The sequence below is a fragment of the Nycticebus coucang genome, chromosome 5, assembly GCF_027406575.1.
Source record: "Nycticebus coucang isolate mNycCou1 chromosome 5, mNycCou1.pri, whole genome shotgun sequence".
Classification (NCBI taxonomy): domain Eukaryota; kingdom Metazoa; phylum Chordata; class Mammalia; order Primates; family Lorisidae; genus Nycticebus; species Nycticebus coucang.
The window spans coordinates 28,763,101-28,779,315 of record NC_069784.1 but is presented as its reverse complement, the minus strand read 5'-3'; the positions used below and the strand labels follow the sequence as shown (position 1 = coordinate 28,779,315).

General features: G+C 37.8%; 1 non-coding gene across 1 annotated transcript; it reads right to left on the bottom strand.

The window, feature by feature from the left end:
• Nucleotides 1-7,388: 7,388 nt before the first annotated feature.
• On the bottom strand, nucleotides 7,389-7,521 carry LOC128587009 (small nucleolar RNA SNORA72). The gene has a single exon (XR_008380445.1). It is a non-coding gene; the product is annotated as a small nucleolar RNA SNORA72 (small nucleolar RNA).
• Between the last annotated feature and the right edge of the window lie 8,694 nt (nucleotides 7,522-16,215).

The following is a 16,215-nucleotide window of genomic DNA, read 5'->3' as shown; positions in this document are numbered from 1 at the left end:
TATCTAATATTAAATACCTGTTGATGATGAGATCAAATAGATTTGGAGGTAGATGAGAATAAAGCTTGAGGGCAGCACCTGTGGCTCAAGGAGTAGGGTGCCAGCCCCATATACTGAAGGGGTTCAAACCTAGCCCCGGCCAAAAACTGTAACAACAAAAAAAGAGAGAGAATAAAGCTTGACATATCTGGCTCTTCTTCCAGATATAACGGTCTTTTGAAAATGTCCAAACTTATTTCTATGCTTCTCTTTAGCAGCACTTTTAAAACTGACACCACACATATGACAATGTGGGGATTTTCTGCATGCTTGATTCTGTAATTTTCATGTTCAGTGAATAATTAAAGTATTTTCATACTGTGGAGAGTGCATGGCTGTCCCTATTCATCTCTGATGCTCTTCCTCTCCTCCCAGCTCCAAGGTTGGTCTACTCACACGTCTTCTGCATACTGGAAGAGCTTCCCTAATGCACATAATTGTAATATTGACTTTGAATATTTAAAATATACTTTCACTTAATACATAATATAACTTGGGGTACTGAAGTTCCCACTCATCCACAAGAAGTATTTATTTTCCCATTTAATGTAAAACATACACATTGCTAAAGCAAATCATATGCCCAGAGGCAACATGTTTTAGCATAATTGCTTAGGTTGACTAGAAAATATTTACTTTCAATCTGAGTAGATGCAACTTAAGAAATATTCCTCTAAATATTTAATATAACATGTACACACTTTCACACTTTCTTTTATTGCTCACATTTAAGTAAAAAAGAAAGCACACATTTAAGAGGCATTATAAAAAAGATCAAAACATGCATACAAAACAAATTGCCTTTATACTTCCTAAGAGCCAGATGTTATTTGTATACTAAAAATAGAAATATTGAGTCAAACGTTACAAATTTGCTTCATAAAATCACAAAAATGACATCAACATTCATATCTTCTGACTGTGTCTAATCTAGATAGGAAAGTAATAAAATTCATATTTTTATTAAGTTAAAATAAGCAGAATGCCCTATAGATTTATAATTAATGAGTATATTTTTACTTAGGATTAATCTTTTAAATATTTATCGAGCACTTACCATACGCCAAATATGAGCATTTTCTTAGCAAAAGATGCCAACAAATTTAGTTTTAATTTTAAAGGTAATACTTTACTTGGAAAATGTAATCAATAATTTGTCTCTCAACCTCAGAACAATTAAGTTGTCCCTGTTTCCAAATACCCAATTGGAGAACTTCCAGCTTTCCTACATCTCTATTGTATTATGAATAATGTTTCTAGCTCACTAATTTTGCTGCTAATCAAACACTAAAAAGAGATTCTTTATCCTTTCAGATACGCTTTGAAAAAAGCCTTCCCAACATATGCACCGGGGAATTATAAGTTCATTAGTATACAGTTTTTCAAATCTTAGATTCATGGTTCATTATGTTACCTTAGAGATAAAAAATACAATTTTACACTTACATGACAGTAAAAAGAATTAGAATTAACATCTGATTATGAGTTTTTAATTTTGAAATTAATCTACAGGCATCTCCAATTTAAATCTTTCAAATCAAAAACTACCTTTAATATTTTATCACAAACAATACCTAAAATCTAAATTATATCCATTGAGAGCAATCATTTCCAAAAACATGCACCATTTCTAGATATCGAAAGAATTTCCATATTTTATAATGTAGATTCTAATGTATACAAATCTAAAAATACAGGGTGTCCATAGAGTTCGTGTGCAATTTAAAATAGTGTGTAATTTAAAATTGCACACGAAGTTTATGGCCACCCTCTCTATATACTGGCTTAGCGTTTTAGACAGAGTCCTCATGCTTCTTGTTTGATTCATTCTTTACCGAGTTAAAGTTTGTGGCTACATATTTCAAGGGGAAATAAATAGCCTGTAACTAAGCAATGTGACATACTCCTGTGAATTGCAGAAGGACATATCACATCAATTCTGGACACAGAAAATGTCTCGTGTGTTTCCTACATGCCCCGACACCCTACATTAGCACTGAGACCAATCCAAGAAGTTTAACTAAGAGCTAAGCCCTCTAAAACACTTTATCTAATTTGGAAAGTCTTCCGGTAATTTCTATGATGTTGTATAGAACAAAATATTCAGGTTGTGCTAGAAGAAATCCTAGCCCAGCTCGTCCTTCTAGGAACACAAATTGGACAGATTTTATGGACTTGCTTTTCTAGTCCCAACTCTGGCCAGACCTGTTTACTAGTCCCAGGGACTGCCCATTGGATAGTATATTTGTGTATAAACAATTTTTCTTTTTGGGACAGAGTCTCACTTTTTTGCCCTGGGTAGAGTGCTATGGCATCATCATAGGTCACAGCAATCTCAAATTCTTGGGCTTCAAGCGATCCCCTTGCCTCAGCTTCCCAAGTAGCAGGGACTATAGGTGCCCACCACAACACCCCACTAGTGTTTCTATTTTTTTTTCTTTTAGTAAAGTTGGGGTCTCACTCTTGCTCAGGCTGGTCTCTGAACTCCTGAGCTCAAGCAATCCACCTGCCTCAGCCTCCAAGAGTGCTAGGATTACAGATATGAGCCACCATGCCACCCTATAAATAATTTTTTGGTGTACAAAGCTTATAGAGGCAATAAATTCTAACATGAAATTTTTCACACTTCCTGCAAAAAAAAAGCCTATACTTCTCCCCTATGTAATTTAACTATGCAACAAAACCACTTGCACCCCCTAAATCTATTTAACTTTTTTAAAAGACTTAAAAACAAACAAAACATGACTTTAATCTGTTGAATAGTAGAAAACGCTTCTGGAAATATTGGATACCAGTAAGGCTTTTTAAGATTTTCTTGAATCTTTCCCCATTCTATAATGAATTGCTGCCAAATTTATAATTCTAAAATGTGGCCAAACCATGTAATTTCCTTGTTCAGTTATCTTTGAGTAATTTCTTAAAAATCTTTTTCACCCATCCAGTGTGATTATAAACCAAATGCTATGGTACCCTACAGGTACATATTACAATATTACAATATTACAGTATGTCAGCTTTGCCTCTGCTCCCAGGCCTCGGAACATGTCACTTGTCCTTTAGAACATCTGTCTTGTTTCTTTATGCCTGGCTCATTCTAGTCCTTTCTTTCTCATCCAATCCTGATATCAAGTGTCTCGCAACTTTCTTTAATCATGCAAATGGTTGCAAATCTCTCTCTTGTCTGACTTACTGTGACACCCAGTCAATTCATGTGCTCCGAAAGTTTATTTATAAGTGACTGGGTAGAAGGTGAAAATTCAGTTGCCCATAAAAACGCTAAATAGAATTAGTATTCCAGGTCATATTCTGAAGAATCTAAAATATAGCTGAAATATATTACTTATAAAAATGTAATTCCCAAAATTTCGATAAAAAGATGCAAACCAGACTCCATTGCAAAGGCCGAAGTCAAACGTGCATCACTCGCTCATTTTCGAGTCTTTGTGCTTCCTTGGCAAACCACGTCACACTGCCTATACGATAGTTGCTTTTTCTGGTTATTCATTGCTTTAAAATTAAGCACTCTAAAATTTATTGCCTGAAACAACAACTATTTAATTTGTTGAAAATTGTGCATTCTGGCCTGGGCTCACCTGCTGTCTTGCTGCTGATCACTAGGAGGGGTGAATTCATCTGGAAAGTCAGCCCGGGGCAGGAGGGAATCTCTTTCCACGATGTCACAGGGCCCCTCATTTTCTTGATGCTTCTCACATGCACTTTCTAGAAGCATAACTGAACTTCTTGCCTGGAGGCTCAAGGTTCCTACGAGTGCAAAAAGGTTCCTACGAGTGCCAAAGTAAAAACTTACAGACTTTTTAGGGCTTAGGCCCTGTGTCACTGTGATATTTTCTTTTGATTAAGCACATCATGGTCCAGCCTGGATTAGATGGGAGGGAATTGTACATAGGGGTGAATAAGAGGGAGCTGGTTCACTGGGGCCTCCACTGGAACAGACTGCCCTGAGGCTTAATTACTATTTATTGAGTTGGCTGTCAGTAATATAGAACAATGTACTCTAGTCTCTAATTGCTGGGAAATAATGAATTTAGCATTTTGGCAACTTGCAAAATTCAACTAAATAGAAATTAAATGCTTCGATATGTACAAAGTGTGATTTGGCTTTTTTTTTTCCAGATATATTTCTACTTCACCACAATTTGAGCTCTATATACATATTTCCTACCAGTGGAAATTATGTGAAGAAGTTTTTATTTTTTCTATGTTAACTACTACTTAATAATTTTGAATAATACTTCAGAGTAATATTCCACATACAGGCAGTTCTCCAAGTTACAAACATCTAACTTACATATACCTTGCACTTACCAACAGGGACTATTACAGTAAGTCTCCAAGTGAGTTACAAATATCTGACTGACATACAATTTGCACTTATGGACGGAGGCCATTGTAGGTAATAATTACACCTATTCCAACTTCCATGCAAATTCAACTTAAGAACAAACCTACAGAACCTATCTTGCTTGTAATCTAGGTGTCACCTGTTCTTAGGATAAGCATGCAAACCTCCGGCTTCTTTCCCCTACCCAAATATTTAATTTGAAATAGGCTTCAATTTCATAATTTCATGTGACCTTAGAAAGCAACTGATTAGCAGTGCATAGAAAAAATAATTAATCAAAGCTTCCAAAATAATGACCTTGCCAGGTTAATGTTTAAAGATAGCACAATTCTTTGTCATTTTTATTGAATCAGAATGCAAATATTAGCCCTATTAGTTGATATGAATAACATCAGAGTAAAGTGAGACCTGTTACACCTTCCTCAGCTGTCATCCTCTGTCTATCTTTATTGCAGGGGTTGTGGAGTGCTAATTACCATATTTTGATTGCAAAGACTGACTGGATACCCTTTTAGGTAATCTAAATAATGTTGGGTAGTCAGGATGAAGACACAAAATATAAATGAGGAAAACAGGAATTTGAAGGGATCCAAAAGTCAGTGTGAAATGACTATGATATGCATAAATCGCAGAGGTGATTTAAGGTTCGAGACTTCTTTAGGGAGGAAATCTTATTCCCTATCAGTCCCAGAAAGTTGTCAGTTCACAGATATTTCCTTCCTATTCTTGCTTTTATCACTTACGGATTTCAAACGCTACCCTTTAACTTCTCTGTCTTTCAGTTTCTATTTGCTCATGCATCTGGCTATTATTTTCGTCTGCGATGTTCAGTGACATTTGGGATAGAACATTTATTAAACGTGCAAGGTGCTTCCATACAGTATAAAATATCATTTGGTCCTCAGATACTAAATGCCTGTAGCACACACAGTCATTGTGGCCACTGAAAGCATACTGACCCCTGCCAGCTCCCCCAGCACATGATGGGTCTCCTCCCTCCACTGGGGAGAGCTACAGACAGCAGCAGGAGCTTTCTGTTTCCTCTCTGGCTAACAATGATTTAGTTGTCACGGTGTGTAACAGATAAGAAGTCACAAATACTGATTTTTTAAATCATATTTATTTGATTGAATGAAAACAAAAATAGGCTGGGAGGGGTGGCTCACACCTGTAACCCCAACACTTTGAGAGGCTGAAGCAGGAGGATCACTTGAGCAAAACCCTTTATCTACAAAAATAAAACATAAAAAATAAATGGGGCCAGGTGCTGTGGGGCTCACGTGTAGTCCAAGCTACTTGGGAGGCTGAGGCTAGAGGATCACTTAAGCTCCAGAGTTCAAATCTACAGTGAGCTACTATTGTGCCATTGTACCACCACACTCCAGCCTGGGTGACAGAGCAACATCTTATCTCAAATAAATAAATAAATAAGTAAATAAATAAATAAATAAATAATGATTTTAACACATAATACTCTAATAGTGGTTCTGGGTATTTACCAAACTGATTTGAAAACTATAATCATACAAAAATTAGCACATCAAAAAGAATAAAAGATGTTCAACATTTAAAGAAGTCATTTAAAGAAAGGCAAATCAAAATACCAATGAGATGCTACTTCATACTCATCAGATGACTGTGATCAAAATGATGGACAAAAATAAGTGTTGATGAGGATGTGGAGAAATGGAAACTTCCATACATTGTTGGGGGATGTAAAATGGTACAGCTGTTTTGGAAAACAGTTTGGCAGTTTCTTAAAGAATAAAGCTCAGGCTCAGCGAGCTTTAGTGGCTCAAGTGGCTAAGGTGCCAGCCACGTACACTTGAGTGGGCGGGTTTGAATCCAGCCTGGGCCCGCCAAACAACAATGATGGCTGCAACCAAAAAATAGCTGGGCATTGTGGTGGGCACCAGTAGTCCTAGCTACTTGGGAGGCAGAGGCAGGAGAATTGCTTGAGCCCAGGAGTTGGAGGTTGCTATGAGCTGTGATGCCATGGCACTCTATCCAGGCATCACAGAATGGCACTCTGTCCGTGGCACTCTATCCATGGCACTCTATCCAGGCATCACAGAATGGCACTCTATCCATGGCACTCTATCCAGACAGCTTGAGGCTCTGTCTCAAAAAAAAAAAAAAAAAAGAATTAAGCTCAGAGTTACCATATGATCCAGAAGTCCACTCATAGGTGGATGTGTGTATGCATGTGTGTGTTTGTATACATATATATATATATGGATGTACACACACACACACACATATACACACATATATGTACTCAAGAGAAATAAAAACATATGCTCATGCAAAAATTTCTACATAAATGTTTATAGCAAAATTATTCTTTTTTTTTTTTTTTGAGAAACAGTCAGACTCTGTCACCATGCATTCTGGCTAGAGTACATAGCTCACAGCAACCTCAAACTCTTGGGCTCCAGAGTTCCTTTTGCCAAAGCCTTCTGAATATCTTGGACTGCAGGCACCCGCCACAACACTCAGTTAATCTTCTATTTAGTAGAGATGAGGTCTCACTCTGGCCCAGGTTGAAGGCCCTCCTCCCATCCAGAGCACTAGAATTACAGTTCTGAGTCACTTTGCCCAGCCCAGAAAAATTATTATTTTTTCTTTTTAGAAAATAAAAATACAGCAATTTTTCCTGATTTTTTTTTTGTTTGTTTGCAGATTTTTGGCCAGGGCTGGGTTTGAACTGGCCACCTCTGGCATATGGGGCCGGTGCCCTACTCCTCTGAGCCACAGGCACCACCAAAATACAGCAATTTTACAATTCTTTTAATGACAACTTGTAATCACGAAATGTCCCTATTTTGGTTATGCCATTAGATAAAACTCTGCCAACTAGCACTGATTATTTACAAAAGTTATTACATTAAATGTACGGTCATTTTTCTTAAGGTTGATCAAAGATAACCTGGAATCACAGCCATTGTACAATCACACAAAATGATCGTGTAATAAATTGGGCCTGGCTTATCACCAGCATGTATAAAACCAAACCTAGGGAAAGAGCGAGGTTTGTGGGCCCATGCCTGGTTTTTTTATATAGCTTATGTTTATCCTGCCTGATTATTATCAAATCAGAAGAGCAGGAATATTCGCAGCAGAAAAGTTATTCTTAAGAGCCAAAAAGTGAAAACAATCCAAATGTCCATCAACTGACAAGAAGATAAAACAAAACGTGGTGTATCCATGTGGAAGAATACTATCCAGACATAAAGAGGAATGGATATAGCTTGATACATACTGTGAATGTACAAAAAAACACTGAAATACACATTTGAAACGAGTAAATTTTATGTGAATTATATTTCAATAAAATTTTGTTAAATGATGAAGCTAAAAATCAATACCGGGATGGGTGTTTAAGAAGCTTTATACATAGTATATAATCAACAAAATCTGAGAGCAACAGCGATACTTTCAGCAGGTAAAAAGTCAGACAAACTGTGTGAATCCACACAACGACATACCTTTTAATGGTGAGAATGAAAGAGCTATCGAGTCAGGCAAAAACTTGCATAAATCTTACAAGCCTATTAATGAGGGAAAGAAGTTGGTGTGTATAATTCCATTTATAGTAAAAGGCAAAACTCTCTAAAAGACACAACTCCAGAGTTAGTAAACAGAGCAGTGGTTGCCAAAGATTCCAGGAGAGGGCAGATTTGAACAGATGAAATACAAGAATAGTTTAGGGCAATGAAACTATTCTGTATGATACTATAGTGGTGGATACATAAAATAAAATTCGTTTGTCAAAAGCAATAGAATTTACAGTACAAAGAGTAAACCTTAATGCCTGCAAAATAAAACAAAATCAGTTCGGGGATAAAGGAATCCCAGGATGGAAGGCAAACTATGACAAAATCATTTAACTACATTACAAACGATGAAATAGCATCACTGAAGGTGCTGACCAAATGCACTTCAGAAATTAGCGAAGCCTTTAAAACTAAAGATAAAAGGCTACACTGTACATAAGCCTTGTAGTGTATTGACAAAGTTGCTTCTCATCGGGTTTTGGGTTAACAATTCTGATACTGCCACATGTATATACTGGAACTGAACAATTAAGTATACAGATGGTGAATAATGGAAACAAGTTCCTCAACATTTGTGTGATAATTTACTAATAAGGAAGAGGAACAGGCTGGAATGATGCACGTAGTAATAGGTTAGAGTTGGAGACATCAGCATGAACTCAGGTTAAATGTAATATGTACATTATTTAATGTAATCCGTACAGTACAGATGGAATATATATGGGAATATTCACACACACATACACACAGGGGTTGGTCTATGCACATGTATCTTTCTGCTCTGTCAGCTGAGAAGGCCTAGAAGAATGATACCCTGGCACCAGTGAGCACTCTAGTATCCAGAGCTTGGTTTCTAAAGTAATGAAAGGAACCAGGGATCCTTGGATAATGTGTTGGTTCCAGAAGTGAGGCAGAGAACATACTACAGAGAATGTATTGTAGTGCCAAAAGGAAGGAAGTGCTAAGATACACACACACGCACACATGCACATACACACACACAGACACATACACACATGTACACACACACACACACACAAAACAAGGAGAGTTTATCAAAGGGACACCAGAGGTGACTGAAAGAGCTCCCAGTGTTTCCATTCTCTGTCCCTTCTATCAAAGAAAACTCTACCTTTTTCCAAACATAGACCAAATTCGACTTTTATAAAATTCTATACCTCCTCACTCTTCCCTATCACCACTAATCTTTCTCTTTTCTAAACATTACATGTGTCCTTCCCATTGTGACTTCATTCTAAAATATATAGCCTGGAAAGAGAGAAAATAAAAGAATAACTACAGTGGACAGACCTGACAATTTCTCAGCCAAGTGATCAAGTTTAATATTAGCAGTGATGTCATGTTGGACATAGACTAGAAGATACTAGTGATATGATGCGATGATGATGATACTTTACTCTGAGGTCTTAATACCAAAAATCCTTAACTAGTATAATCCTTAGAATTATAATAAGGGAGAATTATAATAAGTTAATAAGGGAGACCCTACTAACTATTTAACCAGTACCCTTCAAAAAATACCTGAGCAGTCCACCTGAAAGATTGTGAAAACAAGGGCAATCTAAAAAGCTGTGACAGCCAGCAGAAACCTAAGGAGACCTGCTTCCTGATTATAATGTGGCATACTGGTGTGATCCTGCGACAATAAAAAATACTAGGCAAAAAGTAAGGAAACGCAAATAAAGTATGGACTTTAGTGAATGACAGTGGTCCCATGCCGGTTAATTAATTTAATATCTGTACCATAATAATGTAATACGGTATAATAATGGAAATAGAACCTCTCTGCATGACCTTTAAAATTTTTCTGTACATCTAAAACTACTCTAAAATTGAAAGCCTATTGTTAATACAAAATAAAGGGATCATCAAAAGATTATACAATGCAACTGTTAGACTTCAATCTTCCACTACTTGCTCCATTTTTTGTCAGAATTCCTACCCAGACAACATAGTGCCTTGGAGGCCTGTGGCCCCAATGGAAGACCAACTCCCTCCGTGCCCGGCTTAGCTGAGAGACACTTGCCACAATCCTCAAAATAGTGGACCTTGGTTCTCAATCTTTACAAGGCCTCATAAAGCCTTCTTCGAAAACTCTGCCTGTTCAGAGAGCCTCTGCTCTGTGGCACCTGCCTCCTTTTCTCCTCTTTCCTCCTTTCCAATTCTTACTCCAGACACAGGAGCAACTCTTTCATTTCCCCACCACCTCCCAGCACATAACTCCTCCACCATCTTTGCCCATTCTCTCTCATAACTTGGATTCACACCTCAAATTCTTATTGTTTTGGAAAATCCTCTGCCAAAATGAAAAGCTCATTTCCAGAGGATGCCAAAAAATGTAAGCACATTTAAAACAAAAAAAAGGGAAAAAACTGTATTAAAATTGTAATACTCAATATATACCAATAACATTTGTTATCTTGTGTGTGGTATCGCTTGTAATTATAGGAGGCAAACATGAACTTGAGTGTTACTATCTTCACACAGTTTTTCCCTTCTTAAATTGTGTATACATATTTTTGGCACCCTTTGTGTTTACATAGTCTTGTTTGCTGAGCAGGATGACTGCAAAATGACTCCTCAGAAATGCAATGGTAGGGCTTACTTCTCAGAAACCACATGCAGAGAGGGAGAGAATTACATTCTCACCTAATGAGTCACCGTCCCTCAATGATAGATGGACAAAATGCTTCTTCCAAAGTCGCTACCCACAGGAACTGTATTAAAGGGTCGTGGCATTAGGAAGGTTGAGAACCACTGTAAAGCTTCAGTCAACCAACAAATGAATAAATAATGATCACCTTTCCCACTTCTAAAAATGTATTTTAAAATTTTATTTCTGGGGACACCTAAATCTCTAAGTGAAGTGCTGCCGTTGGGAACCTGATTGGGATGCCCCTTATGGAATGCACATAGAATCTGGGTTCTAGGATCTGAATAAGCACTGGGCATTCAGGTTTTCTTAGATGACAGAGCTACATGCGCAGAATCTGACCAGCTTACATGCAACAAACCAGCTATGAGCTCTTGGCCAGCAAGTATTACGGGTTTGGCAATTTCTCCCAGAAAGGAGGTATTAGTTTGGCAGCCAGCATTCTCTCTTCCAACATGAAAAACAGCAACGGCAATGACAATATATATGGGAAAAATCTGATCTGTGATAGAATCATATTTTGATGAACTAGTGTGTATTTTTCAACCCTTTCCCCATGTTTTCCAACTCTTTTTCTTGTTTTCTGCCTTTCCTCTCCTCAGCGGGGGTATAGCTTCAGCTGAGTGCTGTTTAAACAGCACACAAATAAAAAATAAATTTGAATGTTATGTTTTTATCATTTATTTATTTTTGAGACAGAATCACACTGTGTTGTCCAGGGCAGAGGGACTTGGTGTCAGCTTAGTTCACAGAAACCTCAAACTCCTGGTTTCAAACAATCCTCCTGCCTCAGCCTCCTAGGTAGCTGGGACTACAGGTACCTTCCATGACACTCAGTGAATTTTTGTGTGAATTTTAATAGAGATGGCACCTCACTCTTGCTCAGGCTGGTCTTAAACTCCCAAGTTCAAAGAATCCTCCCACCTTGGCCTCCCAGAGTGCCAGGATTATAGGTGTGAACCACCATTCCCAGCCATAAAGTTGAATTTTAGCTTCTTTGCTTCAAAACCTGAGGTTATGCCACATCATGAGACTGGGAGAATAAGTGATCAGTTGTTTTCTCCACTCCCCATCCCTCCCATGAAGGATGGAAAACTAGTCACTACTGGGAGTCTGAGCAAAGGACCTGAGCCCTGCTCTTTTATACCCCTTCATCAGCACCCTGTCTCTGACACATTTGGAACGTTGCTGGAGGAGCAGAATAAGGGTCCTGTGTGGCCCATAGGGGCGCAGCAGTGACTGAAGAAAAACACACGTTTTAGGAATCTTGTCTGTAGGAAATAGAAGCCTATTGTCCTCCGCTGTATGAAACAGTGAGAAGAATGAACAACACTCACCTGATCAGTCACCACAAAGGGACGTCAAAGTGTAAGGCCCAGGGGCCTCACCCTCCTCACGGGCAAGGCACTCTACCAATCCCCTAGATTTAGAAGCAACTCTAGGTGATAAAGAGAAGAAATACCAGATTAGCCAAGATTTTGTTTTTATCATTTGGTTGATTAAGGATTTAAAAATTAACTTCTAGTATAGAATAAATTAAGTTGTATTTCTGGTGAACCTTAAGTTTGAAATCTAAGGCTAGTTATTAGCATGTACTTACCAACACCTAAAAAAGGGAAGGGTGCCTTTATTTTTATCCAATACTTTGAGAAAAACCTTTTTAAATATAAAGCTGAGTGAATTATATTACAGGAAGATATTTAGGAGGTTTAGTTATATAGCCTAGTCCATACGCTCCTTCACAGTTTGTAGCCCCCTTTCAATCAGGCCAAGAAATGTAACTTGGTCCAGCCATTAGACTGTGAGTAAAAGCAACATGTGTTGTTTCTGGTGTAAGCATTTAATTTTGAGGTGAGTAACTTCCACATCTTTTTAAATTGCTACAGTTACAGAGGAGATCAGGTGTTCCAGAAAGTACAATGAAAAAGGGCAGCGCCTGTGGCTCAGTGGGTAAGGCGCCAGCCCCATATACCAAGGGTGGCGGGTTCAAACCCGGCCCCGGCCAAACTGCAACCAAAAAATATAGCCAGACATTGTGGTGGGCGCCTGTAGTCCCAGCTACTCAGGAGGCTGAGGCAAGAGAATCGCCTAAGCCCAGGAGTTGGAGGTTGCTGTGAGCTGTGTGATGCCACGGCCCTCTACCCAGGGTGATAAAGTGAGACTCTGTCTCTACAAACCGAGGTCCCTGAATAACTGTGTAGAACAGAGAGTTCTTATCAACCCACCTGAGATATGTAACACAAGGACGATTTACAACATCGTGATCCTAAGCCTCCGAAATTTCTGGAGTAATTTGTTATTGCAGCATGACCTAGTTTATAGACTTCCCTGGCTGTAAGTTGATGATACCCTTCCTGGCTTAGGGTGAGAGTTCAGTAAGTTAGGGTAGACAGTGGCAAATGATGGGCACCAGTACCATAGGTTGTTTGTAGGTGGTGTTTCTAGGATGAGCAAGAAGGTGAGATTTGGGGATGAGGAACAAGATACATGAATTCCATAGGATATAGTTAATTAACTGAAGTGAAAACTGGAGAGGCGGGAAATAAAGGGAGAAAAAGGACAGAGGAGCTTACGAGTTGTAGTGATGGTGATTGATACTTATTCTTCCGGCTGTCATGGAGTCCTTCTCCTAATTTTCCTTCCATAACTATTGACATGACCACTTAGCCACTGTGGCATTACATCCAACTTCCAGTAATCGGTACTAAAGAAATTCAGGAATTCCAACCGACGACAGGAATTTCCAAGAGAAGTTTCGTGGAGAGGGAGAAGGTAAACCTTAAATAATGTGAAGGGTTAGATTAGAAATAGAGGGGGGAAAACAACAATGGAGACAATTTAGATGAGGGCAGCAGTGTGAGGAAATGAACGTGGAGGTGGAAGGAGACTGGCTTACACTGGAGTGAAGAGGACACTGCACTAACTTTGTCCTTATGAGACCTTCTATTCTCAGGACTGTCAACCCTGTGGCAATTGAGAATAACAGAAAGGGCTGTTTTATGACAAACGTGCCTGACTACAAAGAGATGAGCTCGGGAGCCCTGATACAGTTCGCATATGCTACAAACAACCATCTTCAGCCAGGGAAGCCATCCAACCGTGCCAGACTCACCTGACGACCTTGAGGTAAAAGGTTCTATTATCACAACATATCTGATCATCAAGGCTCTGCAGGCTCCTAAACTATTTCCTTTAATGTTCTACAGTGTGTTTATTTTCATGGCTATAAAATCCTACTCAGATTTGCAATGATATTTACTACTATATTGCAGAGTATTTTAACTGATGTTAGTTCAAATCAATTCTGGAGAAACTTTCCAGCCAAGGGAATTACAAGCTAGCTGGTTGACACTGGAGGTCAAATACTCCAGGGTATGGGTCTCAAATCACTTAATTCTTCACAGCAAATTAGAAACGGGACTCCAGCTGGTGCTAAAGAATAAGACAGACTTGCTGTATAAGGGCAAGCTGGTGCTTAGATTTCGAGTCTTTATATTCCTAAAATAAAAAATGTGAGACTCAATTCCCACCCACCCCCAATTTTATTCTTTCAGAGTAAAAGATTTCTTAACAACAGCAAAAATCTGGCCACCTGATTTCAATACATAAATCTTGCCAAGGTATAAAAATAAAATATGATTTAAACAGCAACCTGTAATCTCCTGTTGACGACCAGCTGTGCCTCCTATTAGTATTAATGGAAGTTACACAGGCATAATAAGAAGGAGGGGGAAATGCCACCTTATGCTTGCTTTCTGCGCACCTTAACATTTTTACAGCAAGTCTGATTACAAGGGTTTACTTGAGCCGCAATTAAACACTGATTGATTACTCAGTACAATTTGTATTCCAGGCAACATGCAAATGGCAATGAAATTTTCAAGATCAGGAACAGAATAAATTCTTCTCACATCAGAATGAGAATCACATTTTTAAAACAGAAAATGGTTTCTTATAGAGATAAAAGAAGTTTCCTGTTAAGTTCATTTTAATAACACATTTTTACCTAAAGACAGTAGCCTGGATTTAATTTTAGAAATAATAAATGGTAATTATTTTTGCAGATAACACTTTCCACTTCACCTTTAGCCTACAGCTCACTTTCCATGATGATGAACCATATGGATGGCAAGCATAATATTCACTCAGGATTACACTGACTTTGGCAATAGTTACAACTATAAACAATATTTTTTCATCAAAGCTTGACATTGCAGAAATCATATCACATCTACTTTTAAACTGAAATAGAAATGAAAGATGTATTTATTAAAGGTCTGCCATATCCCAGACACTATGCTAGATGTAAGCAGCACAGAAAATGCACAATACTCATGGTAGACAAAGATAAGCTCACAATAAACATGTATATAAACACAAATATAAGTCAGTGTGTGTAATGTGAGAAACATTATTAGGACAAATTGAGGAGCACTGGTGTGTATGTGTAGACATGCCTGCTCATCCTCTGGGGGACGTGATGGAAAGAGAGAAGGCAAAGTTTGCAGTGCTGTGTTCTATCAATGGAATATCCTGATCCCACATCATGGAATGGTTGGTCTGCATCATTTTGGTATTAATCCAAGGCCAAAGAATAGAAAGAGCTAAGAAATTGGTACATTGGATTAAAAAGTAATACCCCAGTGCCTGATGTGTTAGCTGGAAAAGAATGGGGAAGATGTGAGATCAGAGAGGTGGGGAGGGAAAGATCATTTCGTCATCTTAGATTATTCAAAGGAACGGGGGGTTGTCTTTAATTTTAATGAGTATCCATTGATAGGGTTTTAATAGAAGAGAGTGATGATTAAATCACTCTAATTGCTATATGTGATTATATTGGAATGTGCAGTTTTACTGAAAGACTTGCAGATATGTTACTATTTTAACTTCTTGACAATTGAATGTAAAAGAGAAATTGTAGTTAATATGTTATAATCAGATGTGTTAAAAAATAATCCAGAAATCGTTATTGCTTTAAGGTATTGGTAGTACAAATGGCCGGGAAAAGTGAAAGAAAAGGAAAGAAAGAATTATGATGTCATTAAAAACAAAAAAACTAGAAATAACTAGTTCAGATCATGTTGTCCAGTCATTTGCCTTTTTGGAACTGGGATAAATGGTTGTTTATATTCTTTGTACAAATTTCCAAGTATGAAGACTTCATATCTTCTGTACAAGTCCATGCTAATATTTTATCTCTGACATAGAGAATTTTTTTCATATATTCAATTAAACTGTCATAATTTATTAAACCATTTCCTGACCTGATGTCAATTAGAAAACAATAGCTTGGTATGCTTATAAAGATCCTATTTAAATACAATAATTTATTCAAACTTCACTAGCTTTACCTTCTCAAGGCTAAATTGTCACAAACTCTTTAATCATTCTCTATTTTTATCACTTGAGTCAAATTTGTCTTATTCTCAGGACAATCTGAAGTATAAATTGCTTCTTGTATCAATGCATCATATGAGTTTATTAGAAATTTATGTTAGCTATTTAGCTTAGTCCAAAAGATGACTTAGTATTTATTAATTGTATTTGTGTCAAAATCTGTGGTAGAACTCGTTACCTATCTG